The sequence below is a fragment of the Muntiacus reevesi genome, chromosome 14 (genome assembly GCF_963930625.1).
Source record: "Muntiacus reevesi chromosome 14, mMunRee1.1, whole genome shotgun sequence".
Lineage (NCBI taxonomy): Eukaryota > Metazoa > Chordata > Mammalia > Artiodactyla > Cervidae > Muntiacus > Muntiacus reevesi.
This window is the reverse complement of record NC_089262.1, coordinates 66,304,638-66,318,781: the sequence shown is the minus strand read 5'-3', so window position 1 is coordinate 66,318,781 and position 14,144 is coordinate 66,304,638. Positions and strand designations below refer to the sequence as shown.

The 14,144-nt window shown below is 41.9% G+C and overlaps 1 protein-coding gene across 1 annotated transcript in view; it reads left to right on the top strand.

Annotated features, from left to right (window-relative positions):
• Positions 1-14,144, top strand: part of DOCK2 (dedicator of cytokinesis 2) — a 459,258-nt gene that overhangs the window by 90,058 nt on the left and 355,056 nt on the right. The gene's annotated exons all lie outside the window — the stretch shown is intronic.

Sequence of the window (14,144 nt, the reverse complement as noted above, 5' to 3'; positions counted from 1 at the left end):
CTCTGTAACTCAGTTTCCTCATCTAAAACTGGGGTTACTTCACAGTGCTATTGTGAGGGTGCTGATGAAGTGACATTTACACTGAGATGTCAAGGATGGGGACAGTCCAGCCACGCGGGGATGGAAGGAAGCATCCTTAAGGGAGGGAGGGTCTGAGCAAGTGAGCTTGAATGAGAAAGCACTTCAAAGAGTGCTTTCTTTTTTTTTCCCAGAAAGTTAGAGAAGACTTGGACTTCCAGGTGATGTCGTGGTAAAGAATCTGTTTGCCAATGCAGGAGACGCGGGAGAGACGGGTTTGATCCCTGGGTGGGGAAGGTCCTCTGGAGTATGAAATGGCAACCCACTCCAGTATTCTTGCCTGGAAAACTTCATGGACAGAGGTGCCTGGCAGGCTATAGTCCACAGGATAGTAAAGAGTCAGACACAACTGAATACACTCACGGGCACAGACAGGGAAGACTAGTGTGGCTGAGGTATTGAGAGCGCAGGGGAGATTAGGAGAAAGATTAATTTGAAGGGAGAGGCAGCGCCTACCTCCTAAAGTTCATCCTAAGTGTATTGCGAAGTTCTCAAAAGGCGTGTAACTGGAGGTGCCTCATGGGAGGTAGCATGCTTGCCCTGGATGGGGCGTATCTTGTCCCTGCACTTGCGCCATGAACCTCATGGGTGGACTGGGGGCAGCTGCCTGGTCTGATGAGGAGGACGCTGAGCCTGCGTGTAGAGCTAGCCGTGGAGGGAGCTGTGACTGTTCAGGGCCTCCTGAAACGGGCAGCTCAGTGGAGAGTGACAGAATTGCTCATCCCTGAGTTAGTTAATCACACAACCCAGGATAGGAGTCAAGGACCCTGAGTACAAGCAGAGTGCTTATTGTTCTGCAAAGCATTTGTGTTCTAGATTATAGTAATTCCATATTTGAAATTGAAACACGTGTGCTTCATAAACCCCCACAGCCCTTTTTGGTTACCTTCTGTAAGATTCAAAGACATAAACTACCCATGTTTAATTGGGTGAGGGAACACACAGCCTATACGACCTCACTTTGAGTAATCCCTTTAGGTTTGTTTGTTTGTTTCAGTATATCATCTCTGCTAAGTGTTATTGTTCTACAGTCACAATAGTTTTTTTAACACCATATATATTTTAGCAACCATGAATTATTGGTTGCAGTTTGGGACAAGTTTTTAAAAATATATAGTCGCCGCTTAAAGATCTGTTAATGTATGGGTCTAGAGACGCATATTACCCTAAGTTGCAGATAGTGTTGGTCACTTGCTTTGAGCACCAGAGTGCGCTACGCTGATACGCATTCTTGTGTACAGGTGAAATTGTCCTCAGAAGAACATTTTTCCAAATCACAGTTTGCTGAGCTAAATAATATCATTAATTGTTATTTCCTGATTTCCTACCAGATGGGCATTCTGGAGGGAGGGCAGAGCTGCCAGTCTTGGGTACCATAGGGGTGATAAATGTATTTTGTGAACAAGCCATAGATGGTCACATCTTTATGTCCACAGTTCAGAATATCCCAGGTACCATGAGCCACAGCCTTTTATATTTCTAACCTCTCTGTCTTCCTTTCTCCCCTTGATGTTTATAGCGTAGAACTCTTTTGTATCCCTTATACTTCTCAGACCCTTTGGAGGTCATCAGTGCTCATTTTGGCCCAATCCTCCTTTAACTCAACTCCCTCTCCCTAGGTGACTGAATTCAAACCTATTTCTTCAGCTATAGCTTCTGTGCAGATCATGCAAAACTCCAGCTTGACCTCCTCACCAAGTTCCAGATCTGTGTATCTGATAGTTTACTTGGTATATTTTGTATTTCAAAGGCAACCAAAGTTAGCATAGCCAGAACCCAGCTCATGACGTCCCTTCTTCTCACTGACCAGTAGATCAGCATGTTGTTTGAGGTGGACAAGCAGGATTTTTTGACACTTCATGTTTTGTGGGCCTTCTCCCCCATATAATCTACAATCAAGTCCTGATCTTTTCCCCTCTTAAACGTCTCTCAGATTCATCCACACCTCTCCATCTTCACTACCAGCTTCCTATTTACAGCTCTCATCACCTCACACCTGGGTCACTGTGTTGGCGCACCCTGGTGATCTTGCTGCTTCGATCTGTGTCCTGGTGGAGTCTGTTTGCTCTTGAGCCCTTTGAATTTCCTAAGTAGACAATTATAGTATCTGTAAATATAGAAAGCTTTGTTTCTCTCTTTCTAATTCTTTTTCTCCTTATCTTACTGCCTTAACTAGGATTCTAGACCAATGTTGAATAAAAATGGTGATCTATATTATGTATCAGATTTAAAAAATACTTTAGATGCATTTAATCAGTGTAAGGTAGTACCTTTCTATTATTAACTTGACAATGATGTTCATCAGTGTTACATTTTATTGTGATCGCTGATGTTTTGAACTTATCTGTATCATTTTAGATGTGCATCTTTCCCAAGACTCTGATTTTTCTGTCCTTTTTTCTTTCTTTCTTTTGGATTGTCTTCAATTTTCTCACTTTTCCCCTTTTCCCCTTTGAAAGTTATACATTTTATATCTAATTCTACTAGTGGCTAGATATTGTATCATACATATATAACTTAATAAAAATCTGAAGTTAATATCTCCACAGTCCTTCTGAATAATAAAGGATTTTAAAAGACACTGGCACTTTCTTCTTAAATATTATGCTAGAATTGTGTGATATTTCAGTTTTGCCTTTTTTTCTGGTAACTCCACAAATTAGACATTATGATTGTTTAAGCAGTCAGTATTTATCCATATGATTTTACTGATAGAAGTCCATCAACACTGCTGCACTTTAGTTTAAAGTAGTTAAGGTGGCAGATTTCATGTTGAGGTTTCTTATCACAGTGGAAATAACTTATCACTTCTTCTGTCACCTTTGATCTTCCACATATGTTTTTCTTCTCCTTCAGGTAAATCTTTTATTATTAATCATAGGAAATTTTATTGGTAGAGTCTCTGATTTTATTCTGAAACTTGGAAGGAAGTTTCCCTGGACATAGACTTCTAGTTCTTTTTTTCACTGTGATTGCTATAAGGGTTACTTCTCAGCCTTGCTGTTGTTCCCTTGTAGGCATTCTCTTGCTTTTCTCTCTGGTGGCTTCTAAGATCATCTCTTTTTCATTGATATTCTGTATTTCTCAGTGTTATACTGTGGAATGAGCTTGTTTATACAGCTAGAAATTAGTTTTCCTGGATCTGGAGTTTGGTATTTTTAATACCAATTTTAAAGTGTTTCTCATTCGTCATTCTTTTCAATTTTTGTATTTTCCCCATATATCCTATTATCTTTCTGAAGTATCAGCTAGTGTACGTTAGACTTCATATTCTCTATGTCTCATGAACTCTCATATTTTCTATCCTTTTGGTTTTGGGGATTCATTCTGGTTAATTTCCTTGAACTTATTTTCCAGTCCACCAGTTTTCCTCTTTAACAACATCTAATATACTGTTTGATTCATTGAGTGAAATTTTTCATTTTAATCATTATATTATTTATTTTCAGAAATTCCATAGGATTCTTATTCAAATATAATTTTTAAAGTTTTTTTTTGTTTCTTGATCATATTTCAAGCACTTTCTATATTTTGAACATATTAAATATGAGAGTTAATATTCTTTATGGGATAATTCCAATAGGGAGAGTATTTGTGAGGCTAATTCTGTTGTTTCTCTTTTGGGTGACCATGATTCCTTGTGCATTTTGTTGTCATTATTATCTTTTTAAGATTTTTTTCGATGAAAACCATTTAAAAAGTCTTTATTGAATTTGTTGCAATATTGCTTGTGTTTTCTTTATTTCTTTATCTTTTTTCCTGATTTTATTTATTTATTCTTTAAATCGAAGGATCATTGTTTTGCCGAATTTTGTTGTTTTCTGCCAAACATCAACATGAATGAGCCATAGGTATACATATGTCCCCCTCCCTCTTAAGCCTCCCTCCTATCTCCCTCCCCATCCCACCCCTCTAGGTTGTTGCAGAGCCCCTGTGTGAGTCCCCTGAGTCATATAGCAAATTCCCATTGGCCGTCCATTTTAATTATAGTAATATAAGTTTCCGTGTTACTCTCTCTGTACATCTCACCCTCTCCTTCCCACCCCCTCCCGCGTCCATAAGTCTGTTCTCTATGTCTGTTTCTCCATTGCTTCCCTGCAAATAAATTCATTGGCACTATCTTTCTAGATTCCATATGTATGTGTTAATATATGATATTTATCTTTCTCTTTCTGACTTACTTCACTCTGTATAATAGACTCTAGGTTCATCTACCTCATTAAAACTGACTGTTTTAATTTTTTGGCCATGAGGCCTGTGGTATCCTAGCTTCCTGACCAGGTATCAAACTCACACACCTGGCATTGAAAAGTCTTCAGCACTGACCACCAGGGAAGTCCTTGTTACTATTTTTTTTAAGTTTATTTCCCTTTCAACTTTGTTAGTTGTTAGGTATTTTTAGCCTTGAATTCAAGTGTTTATGTTTTTCCAAAGAAAATAAAAATTTCTTTCCGTGGTTTACCTGGGGGACATTAACAACCAGAGACCTCTTTAAGTCAAAATTTCTCCTTGACAATCCAAGTGAGGCACATGAATTTGGAAAAAGCAAAACCACAAATAAACAAAATCCAGGTGAGGACTGGCTTATGGTTAAAAAATCTCAGTGGAGATGTGTTTTCCTTCTCCACCAAACACCAAGTTTCCTTACTGTTTTTGTTTTCTTTTTCATGCAATAGGTTTATTTCTCACCCTTCTTTGTAGGAAGGTGTGGAAACATGGGACATCACCTTGTTGCTGGGGTCTCCAGTATGTAGGCTCCAGGACTAATCTCACTCCTTTCTTCCTCAAGCAGCCATCTGCACAGGAGTTTAAGGAAACTGGGGTTGAACCAATGCCTCAGAGGCAGAAGCTGGCTTCATTGCTGTGAGTGTGTTCCTTCTCTGTGGGTTCTGTACTTTGTCAACAGTTCATGGCCTCATTTAAAAAATCCAGCTTTGGTAGTCATTTTCACCGAGAGGCTCTCCACGGCACTGTCTCCAATACAGTGCCAAAAGTGGAGATCTTTTAATGCCACTGCAGCCAGAATGGTCTTTCCACATTTCAGGTCTGATGGAGGTGCTCACCTTCTCAAAATCTTCCAATTTCTTCTCATTTCTCTTAGGATGAAGGCAAAACTTCACATGACCTGGGAAGGTCTGTGGGTCTGGTCCCTGGCTGCCTGCCAGCCTCGCTTCACCCAGCTTACCCAGATTCTCTCCGCTCTGGATTCAGGGGCCCCCACTCGGTCCCTCTGACTCACTTGGCTCCCTTCTGCTGCAGGGCCTGTGTGCCTGCTTTCCTGGGGATGGAATGCCCCTTCTTCCTTTCTCCTCATTTTCTCTCATTCTCATTTCCTGGGTCACCTCAAGCATCACTCTATCAGGGAACCTCTCCCTTCTTCTCTGGGTCAAATCTCTTTATTTTCTCATTTTCCATGCATTTGTTTTCAAGTATGTACCACAACCACACACTTGTTGAGCGCCTATTATATGATGATCACTGCACTATCAAGGAATTTGAAAAGAGAAATAAAAATTAACACCCAAATGCCTATCACAGCTTCCATTTTACATATCTGGGTATTGATTTTTGTTTCCTTTTATAGATTCCTTGACAGCACTATTGGTATATAGTAGGTGCTCAACTAATATTTATTAGTTGAATAAATTTTCTAATACCTGCTCAAGCCAAGTAAAAGTTTTCCTTCTAGGTTTTAGAGACTCCATTACTTTTTTAGTTTTCCCTTCCCTCGTCCTTAATGACTTACTTCCTGGAGTACCTGAAACTCTCTGCTCTAGGTTTTAGGCCAGGCATGCACAGCTGTGTCAGCAGTATAGCCCTGGGTTTTAAAGGTCATCCGTGTAGATCAGAGCCCCTCTTCTGTGATCAACATTTTCCTCCTTCTGACATGATTTAATGTAGTAATCTGGTGGCTCCTCCATTGTAATAAATGTTAGAAGGCAGCCTCTCCTAAACCCTAGAAGCCAGCAGACAGCATGTTGAAGGCCCTGTCTGGGGAGCCTTGGTCTGCTGCACGCACTGCATATCTTGCTTCTCTGAATCTGAGGCTTTGCCATTTTCCCCTTTTTTGGAAGCGTCCATGGGGCAGAAGGAATGTGTGCCTTGTTATTAATTCACAGGTCTTCTCAGCCTGGAAATCTAAAGCCAGTAAAAAGGTTTTCAGTACATGGGTATCTGTCAACTTTTTGCTTCCAAGCCTACAGCTTCTAAAAGGCCTGTAACTCAGCATTTATTCTTCCTTACATTCAGCACCAACACATTTTATACCTGTCTCAGGCATGCTGGGCAATTATTAAGCCCTTGACATAATAATGAACGTTTCCATCTTGTTGAAAAATGTGTCTTGTGGTCAAGGTTTGATTTGCATTAGCAATTAAGTGTTTACCCAACAAATATTTATTGAATAGCCATTAGACCACTCTGCTAAGCACTGGAAATATGACTGTGACTCATGGAGACACATGGGATTTTTACTCCAGGTGGGAAGGGAGTCATTAAGCAGGTTGCCATGTGGTGAATGTGAAATTAAGAGAGGTGTGTGTGTATGAGATGCCTTGAGAGCACGTAACAATCAAATCATATCATGAGGTCATGGAGGTGTTCTGGAGGAAGTGCTGTCCAAGCTATGACCTGAGTGATGAGTAGCAACTGGCAGGTAAAGAGAAAGCTGAAAGGAGGCCCCTGAGACAGTAGAGATTTGGCTCAATTGAGCTGTGGAAAGGTGGAGTGGCTAGAGTTCAGTGATGGAGGCATTAGAGTAGCAGAAGATTGCTTAGAAGGACAGTAAGGGACAGACCTTGACAACCCTTGAAAGTCAGGCCATGGAATCTGGACAATATTCTGAGGGAAATAGGGAGCTATTAAAGGATTTTTGACAAGAGAATAATATGGCATTTGTGTTTTTAGAGTGGTCCCTCTGACCATTGTGTAGAACATGGATTGAAAGGGATTAAGAGTGAAGGAAGGGAGGTGGTTCAGAAACCTCTACAGATGAGAGGTTAAGGGGGACTTGGATGAAAATGGTGCTGATGAAGATGAAGAGTAGTAAATGGCGTTGGTGGCTATAGTTAACAAGGTTGTATCACAGCAGTTCCCAACCGCCGGGCCATGGGTGGTACTCATCTGCGGCCTGTTAGGAACTGGGCCATAGAGCAGGAGGTGAGTGGTGGGTGAAAATTAAATCATTCCACCTCCCAATCCAAGGAAAAATTGTCTTCCATAAAACCGATCCCTTTTTGGTGACAAAAAGGTTGGGGACTGCTGTTGTGTTATATACTTGAAAGAGCAGATCTTACATGTTCTCAACACGCACACACACAATTTTGTGGTTATGAATGTGTTGACCAACCCTATTATGGCAGTCCTTCTACAACATATACTTGTATCAAGTTATCACATTGTATACCTTAAATTGACACAGTTTTATACATTAATTATATTCAATAAAACTACAGAAACCGGCACTTGGTGCCCGACGGACCCTCAGGCTCTTGAAGACCCGCCCCTACCTTCTCCAGACTCTGACTTGGGCAGCGGCACAGCCCTGCCACGTGGGGGCCTGGGCAGTGTGAGCAGGCTTGGTCTTAGATGACCGTCATACCCCATCCTGGCTCTCTGACAGGAGAAGCCAGTGAGGAGTCCCGGCGGTTTCCCTCAATGGTCGTGTGGTCTCCTCAGAGGTAAGGGACCCCGCGCTGGAGTGAAGTGAGCTGTGAAGGTCTCTGGCTCAGAGCTCAGTCCGGGGACTCAGGCAGCAGCTCTTTCTGCCACCCTGCCCTCTCCTGCCACCTTGCCCAGCCCTCAGCCTTCCTACCACTCAGATGAGGTCCCCAGGAACGTGAACCTTGCAGTGTTTGCACTTGATACTTCCTCAAGTGTTCTCAGATTTCAAAACAGAGTTTTACTGCACATGCATTTTTAAAGCCAGCACCGTTAGTAAAGAAAATGTTAAAAAATTCTATTTAACTCTACACACCAAATGTCAAGGCTCTTCGTGGAACAAGAGCAGGGGTTAATCTTGTTAATCAGGGGTTAATCTGGGGTTAATCATACTTCTCGGGAAGCCACAGACTAAAAGGGCAAAGTTCAGATGGCTTTGACATAATTACCATTTAGAGTAATACTGCTTGACATTTCTCAGGCAAGTGTCTCTCTAGCTTCAGTCCATGCCATGAACCAAAAAGTAGGTTAGAAATCACCATCTTGATCTCATGATTGTGAAGGGATACCTGCCTCCAGGTGTGTGGTCTTGAACTGCATCTCCTGCTCCAGCTCCAGTTCCCATGATGAGAAGGAGAAAATTCAGGAAAGACTCTGGGGAAGAGGTTTGTTGTAACAATAGAAAGGAACTGGAAGGTGAGAAACATTCACTTGCCCTCCCCACCCCCAAAGAGTAGATAGCTCTTCTTAAGTTAAAGGTGATACTTACTTGTTATAAAATCATATTATAATATCAAAATGTATAAAGGGATTGTTGATATACAGAATTCCTTTTCTAAGAGGTAATGAAATGATCAACTTAATGTATAGACTTTACTAAGCATGTTTGTGTGTGCACATGTGTATAATCATTATGCAACTTATTTTTCTGTTATGACCTAGAGAATAGTAAGCTTAGCAAAATAATTCAGAGAAAGACAAACACTCTATGTTATCACTTATATGTAGAGTATAAAAAATAATACAAGTGAATATATCTGCAAGACAGATTCACAGACATAGAAAACAAATGCGTGGTCACCTAAGGGAGAAGGAGGCGCAGGAAGGACAAGTCAGGGATATGGCATCAACAGACACAACCATGACATATGAAACAGATACGCAGAAAGGTTATACTGCATAGCACAGGGAATTATACCCGTTGTGTTGTAATAATCTCTAACGGAGTATACTCTGCAGAAAATACTGAATCATTATGTTGTACATCTAACATAATATTGTAACTCAACTACATTTTAATCAAATTTTGTAAAAAGGTATCTTTTTCAAGGAACATTTCCCGGGTCATTTAAGAAACTAAAGAAAGATACGGTAAGAGAAGCAGTCAAGACCTAATTTCTTTTTAGTACCAAAACTTTTTAAATCAACTTGGCCTGAGAGAAAGAGCTGGAAGAACTTTGCTGAGTATTAGCTTCTCTTTCAAGTAAATGATGTAATGTATATTTTTCTCTATATGTCTTGAAACCATGGAAAATTGTGTGTGTGTTTATTTCTATCCTTAGGAACATTGTTTTGGGAACACTCAATTTCTAATTATATTGAGGGAAGAGACCTGAACACCATTTTCCATGCTAATGGAGAAATTTACCTAAGTGCAGACTTATGCATCTTAGTTCTTTCTGCCAAATTATGTAAAGGCTGCAGCGCCTCTCAGTAGAATGAAGGATGACACAGGGCACACATCACACTCTATTCATAGCTTAGAGTTCTTTTCAAGGCTTTTGCCTGCACTTTATTACCTACTTACTATTAATTTATTACACAGGGTTGCCATATTTTAAAAGTAAAGTGAATGTTTTAGATGGATTGTTTTTCTTTCATTTCTTCCATATTGTTGACTTCTATTTTTTTTTTTTTTTTAATTTAGGCTGTTTATGCTTCTACCTGAGGCAGTTTTTCTTCAGTCATTGCATTAATTTGTGTGCATTCACTCTAGACATTTTTCAAAACAGGATCCCCACATGTTGAGCTTGTTTTTTTTTTTCCCCACTTATCTACAAATCTTTCTTCCCCTGGGGTGATTTACAGGAAGAAGCCTGTTTAGTGAAACTTCTTTGCAGTTTGCCTTAAGGGGCAATCCCTTCTCAAATGTCAGATTCTGGAGAAGTAACAGCTCAAGTAGAAGGAATTTTGTCCACGACAAAAGGATTGGCACCAGGAACCAGTCTGAGCCCCGCCTATGGACAGCTGGTTACACTCAGTTCAGCCAAGTCTGCATGGAATACTCTGGCCGCCAGAGCTGCTGGACAGTCCACACTGGCTACTTTGTGTTAAACCCTGGCCCTTCTCCTAGCCCTTCCTTTAGAGTTATCCTAGCCTTTCCTTACAGAGTTCCTTTCTAACACAGCTTTTTTTTTTCTCTTCTGAGAATAACTCCTTACATTTCAACTTTTGGTAAGCTTAGAACAAAATTTTCTCTGGTCAGTGTTGAGCTGGACAACTCACTCCAGACTCATCACACAAAAATTCCATGTCTTAATCTGCAGTTTATGATGCAGTTCAGATCCATAGACCTCGGTGGTAAGAGAAGGGGTAGTGATGGTGGTGATGACCATGTGGGGAACAGCAGGATAGGAGAGAGGAGCATCTCTTCATGATCCTTTTCAGCTCTGTTGCTTTGATTTAAGTGTGACTGCTGAGTGCACTGAAGCGTTTCTTTCTATAAGTACGATCAATAAATGCAAGGCTGATTTTTAGATAGACTCAGCCGCTGGTTTGGCTGCAGTTTTTCTTTATCCCAGATTGCGGGGGAGTGGAGAGAGAGAGACAAGAGACAGACAGAGAGGTAGGTAGGTTCTGGTCCTAGAGGGCTGTGAATTTTTCAGAGTAATTACTCTTCTGAAAGTATGAATGGCTTAATGGTTGTTTTTGTAGAGTCACTAATTTACACCCCCTGCAATAGACTGAATTATTGGCTCGGGTAGGGGCATCAGTTAGGTAAGCTTGGATTTAGGGCTTGAACAGAAAAAGGTTAGAGCCAGCCATCTAACTTCCCTAGACAGTCCCAGAACTCATCCTGGGGTGAATGAAGCTATCCTGTCTGCTGTGACTTGTTCTGGCTCCCGGAAACCTGCTCTTACTCGGCTCAGCTCCTGGAGGCAGTGTTACCTAGAGGTTGTGTGGTCTCTGTGCTCAGTTGTGTCCAACTCTTTGCGACCCAGTGGACTGTAGCCCAACAGGTTCCTCTGTGCATGGGATTTTCCAGGCAAGAATACTGGGGTGGATTGCCATTTCCTTCCCCGAGGTTCTTCCCAACCTGCATCTACTATGTCTCCTGCATTGGCAGGCAGATTCTTTACCACCAGCGTCACCTGGGAAGCCCAGTGCCTAGTGGTTAAAGGGGTGAAATTTGGATCCAGACACTCGGGCTCAAATTCTGACTCTGCCCTTTACTAGCTGAGTTAGTAGAGTGCCTGGTGCATAGTGAATGCTTAATAAATGGTAGCATTTATTTGTCAGCATATTTAAATGGTCAGCATTATTTGTCTTAGTGGTAAAAGTAATAATAATAAAGGTAGTGTAGCAGAAGTTGACTGTTAATACCATCCTTAAGATGTTGTTTAGGTACCATTAGAATCAGCTGAACTGCTATAACCTGGATTCATATGACATTTCTGTATAGCCACATTGAATGTGCCTAAGGTTTATTCATTTAATAATTTTATCATTTGCTGATGCATTTGTTTAAAACTCATGTTTGATGTTCCAAACCTATTGCTAGCCATGGGGATGTGATGACAAACTTAGCCTTTATCTCTGCCTGCTTGGAGTGGAGAACACCGGCATGTAGTGATGATAAAGAACGACGTATTTAAACAAGGAAACCTCGCTCGCCATGGCACTCTGCATCAAATGCTGTTGCAGTGCGTACCATTCGTCTAGGGAAATTCACTGCATCAGTGGCCTCCCTTCTGCAGTATTCCTCGTGTGTCTAGCATCACTGGGGTCACACAAGTGTCTTGATTTGTATGGTGTGGTGTTAAACCTCATTCATTGGTTAAGTAATTTTACTCATTTGAGTAATTTTGCTCAGTTTCATGTAAGATCATAGAGACATTTAAAATAAAGTTTTCATGTTAAAAACCTTCTAATTAATCTGGTTCTGCTCCCAGGCACTTGTGAGATGAGTCAGGTGTGTGTCTTCCCAAGAGCACATTTAGGCAAAAGATGTGACCTGGTGAGGGAAGCAGGTCTAACCCTGGGCCTTTCTGGAACTTCTGGGGGAGGAAGGAGGCGGGGAGGCAGGCCGTGGTGACGGCGTGGCTGGGGCAGGGTGCCGAGGACTGAGAGGGCCTCTGGCAGGAGGCTCACTGGGCCCAGTGTCTGCTGGAGCCCGTTCTCCCTCCTCGGCTTCCATTCCCGTCTTCATGCCTCTTTAATTTCTTTCTCCTGGGTAAGATGTGGATAATAATAACCTCTGTCAAAGTAGCGAATCCACATGAAAAAATGAGCACAGTGCCTGGCCCTTAGGAGTCACTCAGGAGTAATATTAAACTTTCATTGTTCAGTCGTTCTCACTGTTCATCAGTGCATTATTTACCTATTGGTTGGCCTCATGCCTTCTTAGGGATGGAGACTGAGTCTTACTCTGCTTATCTCCATCGAAGTGCCTGGCACATAGTAGGGGCTCAAACATCAGCAGTTGCTTTTATGAAGTTTCTGGTTTCTTCCTCCTATGACTTTAGGTAGCAAAAAGGAGTGGTTCCAGAAGAAAACGGTGGTACTACATAACAATAGCTAGTATTTATTGTTAACGGTGTACTAGGCACTCTGTTAATTGCTTTACATGTTTTATTTTAAGGTAGGGCAACTGTGTGGGGCTAGTATCATTTTACTGATGAGAACACTGAACCTTCTAGAAATGAAGAAGTTTAGCCAAGATCGCCCACTTGGTAAGTGGCAGAGCAGGGGTTGAAAGTATGCAGTCTTACTTAAGTGTATATGTTGCTTCCCAGAGGTGCGTAGGAAGTCAGGAGGATGCCAGGGAATGTGGCTTAGATGAGCGGGAAGTGGCTGAGGTACAAGGTATAGAAATGAAAAGGGTCCAGGGCCCAGGAAACCCTCCACCCTGGATTCCAATTTGAATCTTCCGCCTGGCTTTCTGCAGACTGAGGTTGCCTTGGTTCAACTCTACTTCCCTGGGCTGCTGGCCTGAGGTTGGCATCCCCATTTTCGGCTGAGGCTTTGTGTACCTGCATGGAGGAGGTGGTGCAGAGCATTGTACGCACCATATGGGGCCCTATTTGCATGTAGTGAGTGCTCAGCTGCGCACACTGTCTCTGTAATGAATCACATGCCAGTCAAGCGTCGCTATATTTATCTAAGCCCTGGGAGCGGAGTGCCTGCTGTGATCGGACTCGCTTGCCCCAGAACAGCGCCTCGCAGGTTGTTCCAGTTTTTCTTGTGGTCAGGGCCTTCGGGCCCTTCAATAATTTGTTCCCTGGCAGAATCAGCTGGTTTCTAGGTGTTCTGAAGCCAGAAAAAATGTTTCCCTCCTGAAGCTATATACAGAGAACAAATGCTAAAGAAGGACCTTGAAACTACATCTGCTGTGCCCTTGACTTCAAGGCTACATTCAAACCTTGCAGCCAGATGAGGCATTATTTTTCTTTTCTCTTCACGTTTCTCAGGAGGGGACCCACAGTCCTGAATGTGCCCTGCCCCTGCATCCCCATCAGTTTAATTTCTTCCCTATAATCTAAAACCTTTATGCATTTTTCCTTACTCTTTCTAAGAAATACTGTTTATTTATGTGCACTCAGATCAGAGAGTTTTTCAATATGATCACTTCTGTGCTCAGAAATCAACACCAGGAATTATTGATACTTACTTAACATTTATTAAGTGCCAGCTACAATACTAAGCACTTGAGAGACATCATCTCACTTTTTTTCACCTCAAAATAACGCTTTGAATGGGCATCATCTCTCTGTTTTATCAACAAGAAAGTTTTGGAGATATAATTTGAGGCTACATGGCCAGTCTATGGAGGAGTCCAGCTAGGCAGCAAAGTTCTTTACTAGTTTTTTACTTCCTTTCTTCTTCCCAACTGTAGTCATTTTCTTCAACTGTTCTTCCCATTCCCACCAAATAAAAGCCCGGGCTTAAAGTACACACACACACACACACACACACACACACACACACACACACACAAAGTACACACACACACACACACACACACACACACACACACACACACACACACACACACCTGATAAGACTGCGACGGTTTGGCTCGATGGTGTAGCCCCTGTGCGACACAAGCCGTTTATGGTCTCCTCAGGGTGTGTGCCCAGAAGCGGGGCTGCTGGGCCTAGTGGTAGTTTTACTCCTAGTTTTTTTAA